Raw genomic sequence first — 6,744 nt, 5'->3', positions numbered from 1 at the left:
AGGACCCCCTATTGGCTGTCCGAAATGATAATTTACTTTCAGCCAAAAAACTATAAATACATGAGAATTTTGTAGTATATTTGACACTGTGTTGGGAATAACATTCTTACTTTCTAGTCTTCTGTCTTCTCTCTTACGACGTTGCGGGTTCGATCGTCCAAGTTTTCTAGTAGTACGTGACATAGCAAGAATTTAAACCTCTAGATATAACAAGAAAGTTAAGAAGATCAATGAAAAAAGAACGAGAACAAAGAATGATTGATGTGGAAATGAAAGAACAATGAAGTCTGAGACGATTGAAAGTCATTTTGCAAATGAAGTATTTACTGTATCGTTCTCAGATTTTACTTAGATGTCCTGTAATGTTACATTCAAATACATTCGTTCATTACATTACTACTGTCATAATCTTGATTCTTTTTAAAAAGAAAATTCTAGAACTAACCTATCTATGCATTGAAGTGCTCAATTAAGTATGTGAGTTTAATGACCGATCTAGTTACAGTATCTTTCTAACTTCTGAAGACGGTTCCAATCGAATTATCAACGGCTAACACATAGAATACATGATTGAGAAGAGTTTATACTTATTCAATCCTAACATTATCAAGTCCTACATCAGATGATTGTTCTTTTAGTCAGGGAACAACATGAATTTAGGAAAGGTCTTTTATGTTTGACAAATGTTCCTACCTTCAGTAGATGTAGTTTTCATATATTTAAGTAAAGCGTTTGACAAAATCTCTTGTCTAGATCTTCAATTAAAGCTTAAAAGTTTCGGGGAATCCAAAACTGGATAAGTGACTATTTCAGTGATGAGTGACAACGATTACATGTAAACGGGACTTTATAATGTGAGCTAAGTCCTTGCCGCTCTTCTTTTTCTATTTTATGTAAATAACTTACCAATTATAGCAAAGTCATCTGTTCCATTCTCCGGATAATACCGACATTTGGAGACCAATATACAGTATGTCAGTTAGGATAATATTACAAGATATCGTCAATTCTCTAGCTGAATGAATGTTTAGGTGATCATTACAAGTTCATTCTAGCAAGATTGTAGTGATACGAATAAATAACTGTAACAATTTACATCATTGTGTAATAAGTGAAACTGTGTTACGTAAAGTAATGAACTATAAAGATCTAAGAGTGAAAATAAGCAACGACCTCAGAACAATGACTAACTGTAAGGCTGTGCCTGACAAAGGCTTCAGAAACGTATGGGCTATTGGTAAGTCGTTAAATTATTTGGACGAAGAAATGTTAAGGGTATTATACCTGAATTTTGTTGAACCACATTAAGAATATAATATTCAAGCATCAAGTCATTGTTTCATATATAAGAGACCAAAACGATGAAAGGTCTCTCTGGCCTATTGTATGAAGACAGGCTGAAATATCTTAACCTACTTACGTTATTTTAGTCCAGTTTACAGAGTGCTTTATACTATCTTATTATATACTGAGGAGAAGGCAAAAACCAACTTGCACTTCCGCCTAGTGATCCTTGGATAGTGGGTGATCTTTTTCCCCATGAGCTAACGCAAATGGCACAGTGAAGTCTGGACTGGTCAACCACTCTTCAGTCAGGTGGAGATAGGTCTACTCACTCACTCTATCTTAATCTGCATTACATGAGAAGAGAGGTCGAATTGAATTTGGAATGCAATTGTGGCATTGGAGAAAACTTCGTTTTGGTGTTGGTAGGGGCAAGCCAAAGCATAGGCTATAAACTGTGTCGTAACCAGTGCATAGGCATCAACACCGAACCAGCTTATGGTAAGAGAATAAGGTGAGCACATCGTCTATTACGAATTATTTATATAATGATTTTAATACTTGATATTCATTCACTGAAAATGCTGCTGGGTTAAAGTCGGTACGATTGCATCTATCCCTGTATGCATAATATGAAGTGTATGAGCCTTGGCTTATCCATTTCTGTATGTAAATGTATCGTATATTTGCTAGAGGAAAAACTTGTATGTCTTGATGTACTTGTAGGATATGTGAACTTGTCTACACTTCCTAGAATTACATGTGATGTATACTAACAACCGCGCCCATCTATACCAAGATGAATATCACTAGAATGTATGTATCTCTGATACCTACTTCTGAATATATGCATATAAAGCAACTATAACTAAACAATGATCTAGATATCTCTTATTTTCTTTCCATCTAAAACTGATTATCTAATAGGACAGGGTTTCCTGTTGACCACCTCCAACCACCATCTTATCTCAACATAGTGCACTCAGTGTCGAGTCACCTAGACTAGTAGCCACATTGCAACTTGATCGATAGCATTCGGTCAGCACTAAGAAAGACTTGATACGCATGACATTGATCGCCACCCAATGATCAATCAATTGTGATTACATCTCAGTCCTACAAGAGGTCGATCATGGCCCGAATAGCTCAGTGGTAACGTCTCTGACTGTGAAGCTGAGTAACACGGGATTGGATCCATGAAGGGGCACCAGTTCCCTCAAGATTACAGGTACATCTTGCTGATGAGTGCCAAGTAGCACGAAACCCGGGTTCAGGGTTTCCTGTTGACCACCTCTAACTACCATCTTATCTAATAGGACATTCTAAGAAGATTCAAAAAACTAAGATCAAATTGTTTACATCTGAAATTCCATTTCTTACATCAACTAGTAAATTACTAAGATTCTTTATCAAAATACATAATACCCACAGCTGGTTAATACATTGATTACAAGATTAGGATCTTCACAGGTCGATTGACCTCCTCTATCTTTACTACTGAAAATTGAATCGAAGATAAGAACAATTAAATGTTCCCTTATTATTCTTCATTTTATCAATTTAGTCATTATTGTTTTTTGTTTTTTTGTTTTGTTTTCGTAATCAGTTGTCATTATTAACAAATGGCATGGCAACTAAAAACCAAAAAAAAATTGAATTAAAAACATTGTAAGGATTGTTAACTAGTCGCGTGTTATGTATATATACATATATATATATATATATATATATATATATATATATATATATATATAAATGATAATCACCTTGATCATAAATATGGGTAACCTTCATAGTGACATACAAAAGGAAGAAAGAAAGAAACAAGAAACAAAGTTGACACCCCACCACCCCCACCACCCCACATATTCATTCAATTATATTAAATAGAATATTCGAAAGAATGAAAATAATTTTTTATGCAACATGTAAATCAATCAATAAACAAACGATTTTTTCTTTTTTGTTTTTTTTCGTTTTTTTTGTTTTTTTCTTAACTAGTAGTTTTCTTCAAAAAAAAAAGAAAAAAAATGTTGGTAATGAAAATTATTATGATTAAAATAAAGTTAGTTCTTAGTTCTCAAAGGGGGGGGGTTCAAGATGATTTTAAAAAACTTAGATGAGAATTTATGATCTAATAAAACATATGTCCTTATTTATATATTAGTTGCTATGATAATGGAATTTCGCCTTTAAAATAACGGTTAACATGGCAAATGGAAGAGAACAATAGTAATGGTAATAATAATAATAATCGTAGTAGTAATAATGATAATGGTATTAATAATAATAATGATATTTTCATAGTTGAAATCATGAGTCAGTTGAAGCTAGACCACCATCGAAAACATGGAAGCACTGGACGGCCGTTTTGAGATAGGAAGTCACTGAAGACAATTGGTGAACGGTTGCTCAACTTCGTGGATTGGTTGAAGTTAGACATTAACACCATCGAATGCCGGCCAGCTCAGTGGTCTATCGGTTAAGTGCTCTGACGCGAGACTGGTAAGTACTGGGTTTGAATCTCGTGGGGCGAGATCATGGTTGCACAATTCTGAGGAATCCCATAATAGGATGAAACGGCTGTCCAGGTCTTCCAGGTTTTCCATGATGGTCTAACTTCAATTGATTCACGCTTTTAATTATGGAAATACTAAATGTCCACAAAACCCCTTCTGATAATAATAATGGTATTAATAATAATAATAATAATAATAATCGTAGTAGTAATAATGATAATGGTAATAATAATATATTCACTTAGTATTGTTTGTTTGAATATTGCCATTGATGTTTTAGGGCTGCAACTGGTCAGTCTCTTATTGGCATATGTGCATACTGTGAGTATTGTCTTGATATAGCCTTAATTCACAAACATTGTAAGCAAAGATGGATAGTGGCTAGAAGTGGAATCCAGTTTGACGCGCGTTTCGTCTTATTTGGGACTCGTCAGCTGGATGTACCTGCATCTCAGTGTAATATTAATAATAATGGAAACTTAAAGATACCAATGAATGAAAAGTTATGATTGTCAAGATGATTTCATTATTCATTCTAATATATGAATAAAAGAATTCTTAACGATGAAGTATATTTAAAACCATATCGGATACATTTTTTTTAATGAAGGTCAAATGAAGGTTTAAAATAAAATGAAGCTGTTACTATGAATTATTCCCATAGATCTTGAAGAACTTGAATGACATATGTTTCATGCATGACCCTTCTATCCAATACATATGAACAAATGTAGATGAAGATAAGTAGTGTAGCAGTAGCCTCTGCATCAATGAACGCGCAAACGCTTAAACTTTAGACCATTGAGAAGGCATCCAACGGTGTTAATGTTTAACCGTAAGCAATCCACGAAATTATGCTACTATCTTCTATTGTCTGAGGTAGATCCATATCTTTGCCTGACATGGATTAGATCTACTGGTCACAAGACAGAAGACCTTGGGTTCGAATTTCGGGAGACGGGATCGTGAACGCGTATCACTAAGGAGTTCCACAATAGAACGAAACATCCACCCAGTGCTTCTAGGTTTTCCATGGTGGTCTAGCTTCAATTGACTCATGATCTCAACTATTGAAATATGATAATGTAAGATAAGTAGGTGGATAAATTGATACCACAAACTGTTGAAATATGTCCATCGGTACTGAATTATCCCTAACCCTTCAAAGATCTATATTGTTATAAGGTATTGAACCCATTTAAATTAAATGACTGAAAAAATGTTCAAAGTGATTAAAGAAGATTTATTACATAAATAAATTATAATTAACTCCGCCTGTAGCTCCTCCGGGGACTACTACCGGTTCCAAGCCCGGATAAAGGAGGAGAAAAAATTATTCGAACCATTCACCAAGATCAGAATTTTCAATACAAATGTCAAGACAATTCTACTGTATGGAGCGGAAACCTGGAGAACTACGAAAGCCATCATCCAAAAGATACTGGTGTTTATCAACAGTTGTCTACGCAAGATACTTCGGATCCGTTGGCCAGACACTATCAGCAACAACCTACTGTGGGAGAGAACAAACCAAATTTCAATGGAGGAAGAAATCAGGAAGAAGTGCTGAAAGTGAATAGGACACACATTGAGGAAATCACCCAACTGCATCACAAGACAAGCCATCACATGCAATCCTGAAGGTCAAAGGAGAAGAGGAAGACCAAAGAATACATTATGCCTAGCTATGAAGACAGACATGAGAAGAATGAAAAACGGCTGGATAGAACTAGAAAGGAAGGCCAAGGACAGAGTAGATTTGATAATGCTGGACGGCGGTCTATGCTCCATTGGGGGTAACAGGTGTAAGTAAGTGAGTAAATCATAATTATGTATTCATTAATGAAATAAGCTGGATTTGTTGAATGTTCTTTTGAAAAAGAAAGAAGAAATAGATGCCTACTGATAAGATTGAACATGAATAGTAAAACATCACAAATGTGAAGAAGCAATAACATGTTTATAGAAGAAATTAATAAACAATATCATACTATCTAAATGTGAATGAATCAAGTTTTTCGTGAAACTACTAATCAGTGCATAATTCGTTTGATCCTAGAATATTGGATGGAATCAGGATGTGAATCTAGATTTGCATTATACGTCAATGACATAGATTCGAATGATGGAATGAATAGTTTTGTTCTCTGAGCTGGATAGTTTGGTCTTGGAGCTTTCATCGTCTTTCTGAACGACATCATCAGCAAGAACTTCGCGTAGAAGTGAAGTGTTTGAATAGTAAATCTTTAAAAAAAAAAGAACTGTAAATTCTTCTTGTTCATCAATTCTATCATCACTATCGTAACTTTCTACAGTTTATATTACACCATTATTGTATTAAAAACTCCGCCTGTAGCTCTTCTAGAGTTACTGCCGGTCCCAAGCCCGGGTAAAGGAGGAGGGTTGGGCATGGGGTTAGCGACCCCATCCCGTAGAAAAGTTAACTCGCTAAAAAAACGCTAACCAGAAAAAATAATTCAAACCATTTACACTCTGCCCTGGGAGTTAAAGGAAGCAGATATGAAAAGGATGAATAGCAACTGGAAAGAACTGGAAAGGAAGGCTCAGGACAGAGTTGGATGGAGAATTCTGGTCGGCGGCCTATGCTCCATTGGGAGTAACAGGCGTAAATTAAATTTTAAAAAAAAGTAACTCTACAATCAATCGGAAACAATATTTAGTTAATAAGTAAAATAGACTATGTCTAACCTATCAAATATTTAATGTATCAATGGAATTCAACAGAATATCAGAGCATATCCACATAGTGGTATCTTTCTAGATCAAGAATAGATTGATAAGAAACAAACTAAATATTCAATCAATAATCATTTCTACATTAAAATATAGTTTCCATTCAATATTTTCTAAGAGTTTTCAATCCATCTTCACCTCCTCCAAAATCATATTTACAATTGATTGATCATTGGGTGATGATCAA

This window comes from Schistosoma mansoni, chromosome 6, assembly GCF_000237925.1.
Source record: "Schistosoma mansoni strain Puerto Rico chromosome 6, complete genome".
NCBI classification, from domain to species: domain Eukaryota; kingdom Metazoa; phylum Platyhelminthes; class Trematoda; order Strigeidida; family Schistosomatidae; genus Schistosoma; species Schistosoma mansoni.
This window is presented reverse-complemented; position numbering follows the sequence as displayed.